The following is a 13,309-nucleotide window of genomic DNA, read 5'->3' as shown; positions in this document are numbered from 1 at the left end:
GGCAGAGATAATTCCTTTTGGAGATGAAAGCCCTTGGTGTGCGTATATTAAAACCCCCGCAGGACAGATTCGCCGTGAGTCGAACTTCAGCGTTATGGCGTGATGAAGTTTTTGCAAGAGACCCTGTAAGCCATCATCAATTAGCATTATATCTTTGTTTGTTGTTTTTGTAGAGCACTTAAGAAACAGTGAACAAAGATATAGCGCTAATTCCTGATGGCCCACAGGGTCTCTAACAAAAATTTCATCACGCCATAACGCGGAAGTTCGACTCACGGCGGATCTGTCCTTCGAGGTTCATAATGTACCCACCAAGGCCTTTCTTCCCCAAGAGGAATTTTCCGTGCCCCAGACTTTCACCTCCATTTTGTTGCACAGTGTTATCTAATCTAATCTAAAAAAATGTGTTCAGCGAGGTGAAACGTACCACATACGGGGCTATATCAAAGAGTCAACCTATTTTTAAATTTTTTGGCGGAAAAGTTTTATAGCTGCAGGGAACATCAATAGTCAAATTGAGGGTAGTTTCATCAAAACAATGTAGACCCTCAAAAATGGACCCATGTTGTCGAAATTTAGTGAAGAAATTTCGTGACCACTGAAAATTCCCGAAAACGGGAGGTACAGTTATAAGGAGGGTATATACCAAAACATGGACCTATATTGACGATTATTTTTGAATAGACAAAATTGGAGCTAAAATTCTCAAAATACCGATCATTACAGCTAGTTCCGTTAAAAATTGCAGCTAAAATTCTCAAAATACCGAAAATCGGGAGTAACCGTTATATGGGGGCCATACCATAACATGGACCTATGTTGACGATGTTTCGTTGGAGATGTTTTATGACCACTGAGAACTTCAAATGTCAATTTACAGCTATTTCGGTTAAAAACTGTAGCTAAAATTCTCAAAATACCGAAAATTGCGAGGTACCGTTATATGGGGGCTATACCAAAACGTGCACCGATGTTGACGATGTTTGGTGGAGATATTTCGTGACCACTGAGAACCTCAAATGTCAAATTGCAGATAGTTCGGTTACAAATTGTGGCTAAAATTCTCAAAATACCGAAAATCGGGAGGTATCGTTATATGGGGGCTATACCAAAACATGGACCTATGTTGACGATGCTTGGTGGAGATATTTCATGATCACTAAGAACCTCAAATGGCAAATTACAGCTAGTTCGGTTAAAATTTGTAGCTAAAATTCTCAAAATACCGAAAATCTGGAGGAACCGATATATGGGGCCTATACCAAAACATGGACCTATTTTGACGATGTTTCGTGGAGATGTTTTATGACCACTGAGAACCTCAAATGTCAAATTGCAGATAGTTCGGTTAAAAATTGTGGCTAAAATTCTCAAAATACCAAAAATCGGGAGGTACCGTTATATGGGGACTATACCAAAACATGGACCTATGCCCATATCCTTTGGGATATAAGTTTGTTGATCACTAGGAACCCTAAGTGCCAAATTATAGCTAATTCGGTCTACAAATGTGGCGAAGAACGTCAAAATACCTCAAATCCGGAGGTACCGTTATATGGGGGCTATACCAAATAGTGGACCGATATAGCCCATCTTCGATCTTGACCTGCCTATAGAAAAAAGACCCTCGGGTGCAAAATTTCAGCACTCTATCTCAATTATTGCGGACGCTAGAGTGATTACAACAGACGGACAGACGGACGGCTAGATCGTCTTAGAATTTTATCCTGATCAAGAATATATATACTTTATAGGGTCGCAAATGATTAGTTCGATGTGTTACAAACGGAATGACAAACTTAATATACCCTCCATACTATGGTGGAGGGTATAAAAACTTGGGTTTGGGCGTCGGGCTAGTAACCCTCCTCTAGAAAAAGCAGTCTACTATGAAAAACCGAAAGTAAAGCAAAACAAACCCCTCTAAAGCTGACGACCCCCGCAAACGTTTTAAGGATCATGATTTGCGATTCTGTACCTGGAATTTTCGCACTCTTTATAGATAAACTGCTTTTACGCAGTGGTCGATTGAAAAGTACAAGTCCGACATTACTGCCATACAAGAAATACGATGGATTGGGAAAGGCGTCACAACAACACCTAAAGGTGACGCACTGTATTATAGCTGCCATGACACAAAGCATGAGTTTGGTTACATATTTGTAGTTGGTTGGAGGTTAAAACACCTGGTATCCAGCTTCACCCCAGTGAATGAAAGACTTGCTACAATACGGATAACAGCAACCGAAGACAAGGACGAACAGACTAAAGATATATTCTACGAGCGCTTAGAAGAAACATATGACCGTTGTCCTGCCCATGACGTTAAAAGTATTCTAGGCAATTTTAATGCCAAAATTGGAATGGAGAATATCTGTGGCCCAACAGTCGGGAAATTCAGTCTCCACAATGAAAGATCTGACAATGGTATGATGCTGATAGACTTTGCAGCTGCAAAAAACATGGTGGTTAGCAGTACCAGATTAAAGCATCTCGACATTCATAAGGGCAACTGGCTGTCGCCAGATCAAAGAACAAGAAATCAAATTGAACACGTTTTTATAGATGGAAGACATTCATTGAGCGTGTTGGATGTGCGATCGTTCCGAGGAGCCAACATAGTCTCGGACCACCACCTTGTTGCAACAAATGTGCGTACCAGATTAAACGCAGCAAATAAGGTACGAACAACTCGCAAACTGGACATCGGTAAGCTGCAATCACAACAGATAGCCACAGCATATACCTCTTAACTGGCCCAATTGCTTAATCAAAGCACTCCTCGTCCTGATAACATATCAGCACAATGACAATTTATTGCCCACTTCATGCAAACAACCGCAAAACCCATACTTGGATCCTAGAGACCTCCACCAAGGAACTAGGAGTGTCGTGCTGCTACTAAAGAGAAAAATGCGGCACATATGGCTACACTACAATCAGCTACAACGCATAGCACACGACAGAGGTATCGGGAGAAAAAGAGAGAGGAGAAACGTCTTTTCCGCAGGAATAAGAGAGAAATGAAAAAGCGGGAGTGCGAAAAAATCGAGATGTACAGGAGCCAGAATGAAGCCCGAAAATTCTACCAAAGAATCAAGCATCAAACTGATGGCTTTGGTACAGGCACATACTCTCGTAGATACCAGCAAGGTAATTTGGTAACTGATACAGATAGTGCGCTCAGGATATGGAAAGAACATTTTTCAAACCTGTTGGTATCCAGCGAAGTCGACGAAGATACCACAGATCCAATCCCAGAAGATGGTATTGAATGTATACCGCCCAGCCAAGATGAGGTATCAGCCGAGCTGTTCAAGACCGGAGGCGACACTCTGATAAGGTATATGCATCACTTAGTTAGCACCATTTGGAATGAAGAACGTGTACCCGAAGATTGGAACTTGAACATCCTGTGTCCCGTCCACAAGAAAGGAGATAAGACTGTATGCTCTAGGGACGTACGTCTTCTTCCTATCGCCTACAAGATAGTGTCAGGGATATTGTGGAAACGACTAAAGCCCATGGTCAACGAAATAAGTAAGTACAGTCCTAATTTGAACTTCCATTGTCCTAATATGAACTTTTATATCTCAGTAACGGTAAAAACCACGAAGATATCATAAAAGCCAATCTTGTAGAAAATAGCTACAACATTTTCGTTAGTCCCATTTCGATAGAACTTGCAGTTTCCAAGCAAAATCGTGAAAATTAAAAAAAAAAACCCTAAAAATGTTAACTTGAATCGCGATTTATTTAAAAACCGCTCCGCCGATTTTTTTGTTTTTTTTTTTTTTATTTTTCTCGTATATGAACATTGTAGTTTCAAAATCCGCAAAAACTTCCCTGGTGTAAGCCCCTTCCATTTAAATTTGGTTCAAGAGCACCATGTATGGTCAACGTACCAATGCGGCTTTAGACCTGGCAAGTCCACCATTGACCAGATATTTACCCTGCGGCAAATCCAGGAGAAGTCCCAAGAGATGAAGATCGACACCTACCAGCCTTTTGTCGATTGTAAAGCAGCCATGTATGAATTTGGTATCCCCGCAAATCTCATACGGCTTTGTAAAATGACTTTAACTGACACTTGATCTTCAGTTAAAATAGAAAAGAACCTCTCCGAACAGTTTTGTACCAAAAGAGGTTTCAGACAAGGAGACAGCCTTTCGTGTGATCTCTTCAACATACTGCTGGAAAAGTAACACCAATAGCCACGTGTTACTTGCTTATGCTGACGATATAGACATCATAGGACGATCAGAAAAAGAAGTAACTGATACCTTTGCGAAGATACCTTTGCCAAATTGGGTCTGGCGGTAAACGGCGAGAAGACCAAGTTGATGGTGTCGACACGCAATGCGCCCAAAGAGCTCGGACCAACTGTTGAAGTTGGCTCTTATCACGGTGTGCCTTAGCAAATTTAAATGGAAGGTGCTTACACCCCGGAAGTTTTTGCTGATTCTGAAACTACAATGCTCGTAGATGAGAAATATCAAGAAACAAAAAAAAAATCGCCGGAGGGATTTTAAAATAAATCGCGATTTAAGTTCACATTTTTAGGGGTTCTTAAGGTTTTCACAATTTTGCTTGGAAACCGCGAGTTCTATGTAAATGGGTCTAAAGAAAATGTTGTAGCAGAGAAAATTCTTCACAAGATTGGCCTTTATGATATTTTCGTAGGTTTTACCGTTTTTGAGATATAGAGTGACCCTTTGTTCCAATATTAAACATTTATATAACTTAATTTTTAGCGGTTGAAGGGTGTTTCTGGGATGATAAGTTCTAAGTCAAATCCGTTGATGGTTATTGCGGTCCTTGAAATAAAGGACGAAAAGGACATTGAAGGAATCTAGTCAGAAGGTTAAATTGCTCTACGAAAAAATCATCATTATATTTGATTGAAGACATGTCGTCTTAGAGGGTGCCACCGTGGTGCAATGGTATGCACACCCGCCTTGCACTCAGAAGGTCTGCGGTTCGATTCCAAGGCCAATCAACATAAAATTTTTAGCGGTGACAGAATACCCCTCAGTAATGCTGGCGACATTTCCTGAGTGTTGGTCTCTACAAGTGGTGTCTTAAGGCACGCCGTTCGGACTCGGCGATAAACAGTAGGTCCCATATCATTGAGCAAATATGAATCGGGTGCACTCATTGATATGGGAGAAGTCTCCCAGGGATGTTAGTGGAACAATTAATTGTCGTATCCGAAATAAGCTAAAGAACGTCACACAAAGATATAAAGCTAAATTCTGATGGCTTATAGGGACTCTACCAAAAAGTTTATCATGCCATAACTCAAAAGTTCGACTCACGCCGGATGTGTCCTCTGGATCTTTGTCATCAAGAGCTTTCACTCCCAAGAGGAATTTTCCACCCTGCAGACCTTGGTTTCCATTTCGTTGCACAGTGTTATTTATTATTCAGCCATATTATTCCAGTCTTTACCTCATCTGGGCCTGGCGGTACACATTCGATATAAACTTCTGAGTATTGGGTACCAACAGTTTGGAAAATATCCTGAGCACATTATCTGTATCTGTTACCAGATGACCTCATCTCTACAGGAGGATGTACCACATGTTTGATGTTAAAAACATTGTTGGAATTTTCGGACTTCATTCTGTCTCCTGTACATCTCGATTTTTTCCGTTTTTCCATTTCTCTCTTTTTCCTGCGCAAAATACGAATGTCCTCTTCACTCGATACCACTTTCGTGCACTGTGCGTTGCTTCTGTAGAGTGGTAGTATGACTTTGAAGCTGTTTGCATTAACTGGGCAATACTTTGTCACTGTGTAGATATGTTATCGGAATGAGGAGAGCTTCCATGAAGCAATTGGGCCAGATGTACTGATGTTCAACATCAGTGTTGTGACTGTTCGTACATTATTTGCTACCGCCAATGAATGTTTCTGCAACAAGGTGATGGTCCGAGTCTACACTTTCGATGAATGTGTTCCATCTTTGACAAACAGATCAATTTGATATCCTGTTTTTAGTCTGGAGCCATACAAGTGCCCTTATGAAAGTCGAGATGTTTATAGGTTGTTGTAAATGTTTTTGTTGTTCCGCTGCAAAGCCTATCAGCCTCATTTCATTGTCCGACATTTCACTGTGGAGACTGTTGGGCCAAAGATATTCTCATTTTCAATTTTGGCATTCAAATCGTCTAGTATAATTTTAATGTCATGAGCAGGACAACGGTTTTGGTCTGCTCGTCCTTGTCTTCAGTGTCTTGACTACAATTTTTGTCTATGTGTCGGATCGAAAATCTGAATCTCAAAGTTAAAATCGGGAGGCTTGATTTTCACCGTCTAGTGGTCTTTTTGCACAGTTCAATTCCAGGAATCAGAAACGCGAAGGGCCCATTAAGGTTTTTCCTTCCATACAAATCGCCCCGGCCTAACAAATTTGGTATTAAGTCTTCGTTAGGGGTATGAAACTTTTCACTTGAAATGTGTCGGTATAGGTCCATGTCTTCTTATAGCCCCCATAGAACGGTACCTCACGATTTTCGGTATTTTGAGGGTTGTGGCCTCAATATCGCACCGAAATGACTGAAATTTGGTAATTAGTCTTCGTTGGGGTACAAAAGTTTTCACCTGAAATTTGTCGGTATAGGTCCACGTCTTCATATAGCCCCCATAGAACGGTACCTCCCGATTTTCGGTACTTCCCGATTTTGTATTAATTTTGCATTACTTTTGTATGAAAAATTAAAACAAATATTTTTGGTCTATATTTGATTTCCTAGAGGGCATATACCGCCAAAGTAGCCTACATATCCTAGATAACCGACCTACTGCCTAATATATAATGGGTTTTGTGTAGAGAACCACATATTCTTACCATTCTACACATTGTCTCTATCATGCTTCTTATGTGTCGCGGCCTTTATTTCTTACAATAAGTTTATTTGTTCCAAAAAGGAATTATGATATGCTGAAAGCTAACTCCCAGGGGTAGTGGTGTAGGGTATCACATGGTCGGCTCCGTCCGACTACAGCCTTAGCTTACTTGTTTGCCTTATTAAAAACGTTTATGAAATGCAGAAATTTGAACCTTGGCAAAACTTTATGGACACTATTCCTGAAATGGAGTAATTTTTTGTGCTCATGGCAGATATAATACAGTGCGCCACTTTTAGTTGTTGTTGCGTCTCCTTTCCCAATCCATCGTAGTTACTGTCAGTGCGTAAGCTGCACAATTATAAAGAGTCAGAATAATCCGGCTGCATATTTCTTAAATCGTTTGCGGGTATTGTTAACTCTAGAGGGATTTGTGTTTCTATTTCTTTGCTTTTTCATGGTACAATGCTAGCTTACTACCTATAACGGGGTTTAAAAGAAGCTCCGCACGTGACACCGTAGCCCTCGAAAATTTGGAGTAATTTTTGGTTGCCACCGTGGTGCAATGGTATGCCCACCCGCCTTGCACGATTAAGGTCGTTGGTTCGATTCCCCGACCAGACAACATCAAACCCTTTTCAACAGTGGCAAAATACCCCTCAGTAATGTTGGCGATATTTTCTGAGTATTTCAGCCATGTAAAACTTCTCTACAAGTAGGTCCCATATCATTGAGCTAATGTGAATCGGGGTGCACTCATTGATATGAGAGAAGTCTCCATTGTCCCTTCTGGAGATGTTTGTGGAACAAATAATTTTTGGTTCCTTCAAATAGTTGTGTACTGGTGGTGCATTTCGCTCCTACTGGACTAAACGCTTTTCCACTTGTTCCACTTTTTTATGTTTTTTTTCTCTGTGTAAAGCTTTTCACGTTTGTACAAACATTGTAAAATATCAACAGCGTTGTCAAGAAGCCAAATTATCTTAACAGGGTACTCATTCATGTCGCATTTTAAATGAACAAAAATATTATATTATGCAACAACATTAATCTAGCTGCAAGCATAATATGTTATGCATCCCTTGTCCCAGTAAATCCCAAATATGTAAAAATACAAATTCTTTATTACTTGGCGTTGTCAACAAATTAAAAGCGACATGAGATATGGGACTTTTTAAAGAATGACAATTATAAGGTTTTCGGATGATAGGATATAGTTACGGTGACCATACGTACTCTATTATAGAGTCCAGTACTCTATTTTAGGCGTCAGTAATCTATTTGTTTAAAGTACTCCATTTGTCCTCTATTTTCATTGGACGTACTCTATGTCCTCTTTCTTTAATTTGTTTTACGAATACATGTGAATAATAAACATTTATAGTGAAATTGCAGTAGTGGAGAACTCGATCTACGAACGCCCAATTTCAATAATTTTTTTCAATGAAATCACTCTCTAATTTTTTTTTACTTTCACTCATATACAACTTCATACGGGCAAAATGTGCTTCATCGAAATAATGGTTGTATACCCCAAGTATGTTTGGACGAAATCCGTTTCAGACAAATTGGAGTTGATTTACCAATGTCCGTCCGTCTGTCTGTCTGGAGCGCACGATAACTCCTGAACGGATCAACCGATTCGGTCCAAAACTTGGCTTTCGTAATATTTGTTCCAAACTTATTTTAAGCTCGAAGATGGGTTATATCGGCCACTCCTTTCAATACCTCCCCCCAAAAGTTCGAAAATGTTCGGAAAATGTGTGCGCACGATAGCTCTTAAAGGGAGTAACCGATTTTGTCCATGTTTTGCACATCCTGAAATTTCTACCAGACTTAGATGAGGTTTCAATATGGACCCTATCGGTCTTTCCTTCGGGTACCACCCAAACAAAATTTTGAAAAAGTTCAGTTTAGGACCTGCTCTCGAATCGCCTTGATTTTTGTTGTAACATTTTGTATTCATTGTCTCCTATACGACGGTACAAGTTTAATCAGGGGAGAGTTCATACTTCCTGAGAAAATGGTCTGAAAGTTGCAAAAAAATCCTTATGACACCGTGTGCAGTGGTTGGTGTGCAAGATAACTTTCGAACGAATCTGCTGATTCAGTCCAAAATTTGGCATTCCTAATAATTTGTCAAAACTTAGTTTAAGTTCGAAGATAAGCCATATCTGTCCACTCCTTCAGGTACCTCCTCCACCAAGGCGAATTTAACAACGTGATCCAATAGGCGAATTCGGGCGAATTCAGGCCGAAGTCTTCATTTGCTGTCAAAATTTTTCACAAAAGGAAGAAAACGGTAAAATATTCTTCGCGAAGCTTAAATAAAGATGTTGTACACAGATATTCTTTATAGAAAAGAAATATTTGTTATTTATTTTTGATTAAAAATATGTTTTGACAGCAAATGAAGACATCAGATGGTATTATTGTATCACCTTCTTTATTGCACCATGCTCCTCCACAAAAGTTCAAAAATGTTCGGAAAAATTTTACGCACGATAACTCTTGATAGGAGTGACCGATTACTTTACACATCCTAATATATCTACCAGATATAGATCAGGTTCGAATATAGATTATATTTGTCCAATCCTTCGGATACCTCCCACTCAAAATTTCGGATAATAATTTCAATGTCACTAAAAAAAGTTCAACATTTGTATTTAAGTGCAGTTTATGGTCTGTTCGAAGATCCTTTGGAAATGTATACTGATGCTGTTCGTTGTGGACCTATTTACAGCGATATTATGTTTTCCGTGAACAAGTCCATGCTTCCTGTCATGTTGGTCCAAAAGTTATACTAGAACGCACTGAAATGACTAGTGGGCGCGCTATCTATTGAAAAGATTAGACTCTCAAAATAAGATCCACGTCCATAATGGACCAAGGCGGTAAATTCCATTAATCCTAATCCACATTTTTTCGACAAGCTCACATGTCCAAAAAGGGCCATAAAATTCTGGAAAGACCTAACCTCGTACATTTGATCTGTCCATAGATGAAAGTTTGAATTCACATAGGCTGAGGGTATACTATCTCTGTCGGCAAATTCTACTGATACTTTTTTATTTGTTACATCTTCATCTCGTATAACCTTTTTCAGCAGAATGTTGAATAGGTCACACGAAAGCATGTCACCTGGTCTGAAACCTCTTTTGGTATTAAACTCTTCGTAGAGGTTCTTCCCTATTTTTACTGAGGACCTAGCATCAGTTGAGATCTTACAAAGCCCGATGAAAAAAAAGGTAGAGGTCGATCTGCATCTCTTGGGTCTTCTCCAGGATTTCTCGCAGGGTAAATATGGTCAATGGTGGAATTGCCAGGCCTAAAACAGGTAACAAAGCCGAATGAGCTTTGTGGGGATTCATTTCATTCATTCAGATATTACTGCTTTATAAACGACAAAAAGATGGTAGGTGTTGATCTGCATCTCTTGGGTCTTCTCCAGTATTTCTCGCAGTGTAAATATCTGGTTAATGGTGGAATTGCCAGGCTTAAAACCGCATTGGTACGACCCAATTATTTCGATGACCATTTAGGCTTTAGTCATTCACACAATAACTCTGATACTATCTTATAAGCAATAGGCAGCAGACTTATGCACCTGTAGTTTGAACATACAATCTTATCTCCTGTGGACGGGACACAAGATGCTCAGGTTCCAATCGTCGGGTAGGCGTTCATCCAGCTGGATGGTGCTAACTAGCTGATGCATAGAACTAATCAGCGTTTTGAACAGCTCGGCTGGAAGGTCATCGCCTCCTGCTGCCTTATTATTCTTCAGTTAGTTTATTGCTGTCTTTATTTATTTATTTATTTATTTATTTATTTATTTATTTATTTATTTATTTATTTATTTATTTATTTATTTATTTATTTATTTATTTATTTATTTATTTATTTATTTATTTATTTATTTATTTATTTATTTATTTATTTATTTATTTATTTATTTATTTATTTATTTATTTATTTATTTATTTATTTATTTATTTATTTATTTATTTATTTATTTATTTATTTATTTATTTATTTATTTATTTATTTATTTATTTATTTATTTATTTATTTATTTATTTATTTATTTATTTATTTATTTATTTATTTATTTATTTATTTATTTATTTATTTATTTATTTATTTATTTATTTATTTATTTATTTATTTATTTATTTATTTATTTATTTATTTATTTATTTATTTATTTATTTATTTATTTATTTATTTATTTATTTATTTATTTATTTATTTATTTATTTATTTATTTATTTATTTATTTATTTATTTATTTATTTATTTATTTATTTATTTATTTATTTATTTATTTATTTATTTATTTATTTATTTATTTATTTATTTATTTATTTATTTATTTATTTATTTATTTATTTATTTATTTATTTATTTATTTATTTATTTATTTATTTATTTATTTATTTATTTATTTATTTATTTATTTATTTATTTATTTATTTATTTATTTATTTATTTATTTATTTATTTATTTATTTATTTATTTATTTATTTATTTATTTATTTATTTATTTATTTATTTATTTATTTATTTATTTATTTATTTATTTATTTATTTATTTATTTATTTATTTATTTATTTATTTATTTATTTATTTATTTATTTATTTATTTATTTATTTATTTATTTATTTATTTATTTATTTATTTATTTATTTATTTATTTATTTATTTATTTATTTATTTATTTATTTATTTATTTATTTATTTATTTATTTATTTATTTATTTATTTATTTATTTATTTATTTATTTATTTAATCCATATAATAATACAAAAGCCTCCAAGGCCAATAATTAGTATTAACAGTATTCTATATCAAATTCCAAATAGAAATTATTTATAAACTCAATTTATAAAAATTCGTTATTATAATTGTAATAATTGTAATTGGCTCCCCAGCCATAACAAGAAAATTACAGCAAACAATGGCCAAAAGCAACGAACATATTCTCGGTACACTAAGCCAGGTAGACATCAAGTTGCAGTAGTGCAACCAAACACGACAGACGTAATTAGATACGATAGAATTTAGCCCAAGCATGGTTAAAATATTAAAATGCCAACATTAATATAGTAAAAGCAAAAAGAAAGAAAAAAAAAACATTTATTGGAATTTAGTCTATATTAACGTCGAAATCCAAAATGATTCAACAATTTTAACCGAAAAGCATTATTGGAATGTGAAAAAAGTCTCAGTTCAACAGGTAAATAATTCCACAATCTTGCAACACGTATTAAGAATGATTTCTCAAAAGTAGAGTTGTATATTCTGGGTATAAAGAATTGTGTGTTTCTGGAATAATAGCTAAAGCTTAACATGTTACCTAAGGAAGCTGGCGTACCAGTCTTAATTATTTTGTGAAACGCATATAATAGTTTACAGGAGACAAACCATTTAAAATCCATTCCCAGAAAATTCTCAACATGAGAAGATATATGTTCCCGACGACCCACACCATACACAAATCTAGCGACAGAGTTGACTTTACCTCATCTTCTGGGATTGCATCTGCTGTATCTTCGTCGTCTTCGCTACTATTGGATACCATTAGTTTGGAAAAATGTTCTTTCCATATCCCGAGCACACTTTCTGTATCAGTTACCAAATTATCTTGCTGGTCTCTACAGGAGAATGTGCTTGTACCAAAGCCTCAGTTTGGTGTTTCACTCCTTGGTTGTGGACTTCACTAGCGCTTTTCCATTTCTCAACCGACTCGATCCAAAATTTGGCTTTCGCTATTTTGTCCGAACTTAGTTTAAGTTCGAAGATAGGTTATATCGGTCCACACCTTCCGGTACCTCCCCCACAAAAGTTCGAAAATGTTCGGAAAAGTTGTGCGCACGATAACTCTTGAAGGGAGTAACCGATTTGGTCCATACTTTGCACATCGTGACTTAAATAAAGTTCCAATATGGGCTCAATCGGTCCATTCCTTGGGGTACCTCCCACACAAAATTTTGGAAGAGTTCAGTTTAGGAGCTGCTCTCGAATCGCTTTGGTTTATGCTGTAGCAACTTGTATTCACTGCCCCCTATACAATGGTACAAGTTTCATCAGGGGCAAGTGTGTAGTGGTTGGCGCAAGATAACTCTCAAACGGATTTGCCGATTCGGTCCACAATTTGGCCTTCATAATAGTTTGTCCAAACTTAGTTTAAGTTCGAAGATAAGCCATGTCGGTCCACTCCTTCAGATACCTCCCCAACAAAAGTTGATAAATATTCGGAAAAAGTGTGGCCTCGATAACTCTTGAAGGGAGCGACCGATTTGGTCCATACTTTACACATCCTAATATATATACCAGATATAAATTGGGTTTGAATATGGACTATATGTGTCCCCTCATTCGGGTACCTCCCACACAAAATTTCGGATAAGTTCCTTTTAAGACCGGCTCTCGAATCACTTATCAGCG

This window comes from Musca autumnalis, unplaced genomic scaffold (genome assembly GCF_047663935.1).
Source record: "Musca autumnalis isolate F117 unplaced genomic scaffold, ASM4766393v1 scaffold_3, whole genome shotgun sequence".
NCBI lineage: Eukaryota > Metazoa > Arthropoda > Insecta > Diptera > Muscidae > Musca > Musca autumnalis.
This window is presented reverse-complemented; position numbering follows the sequence as displayed.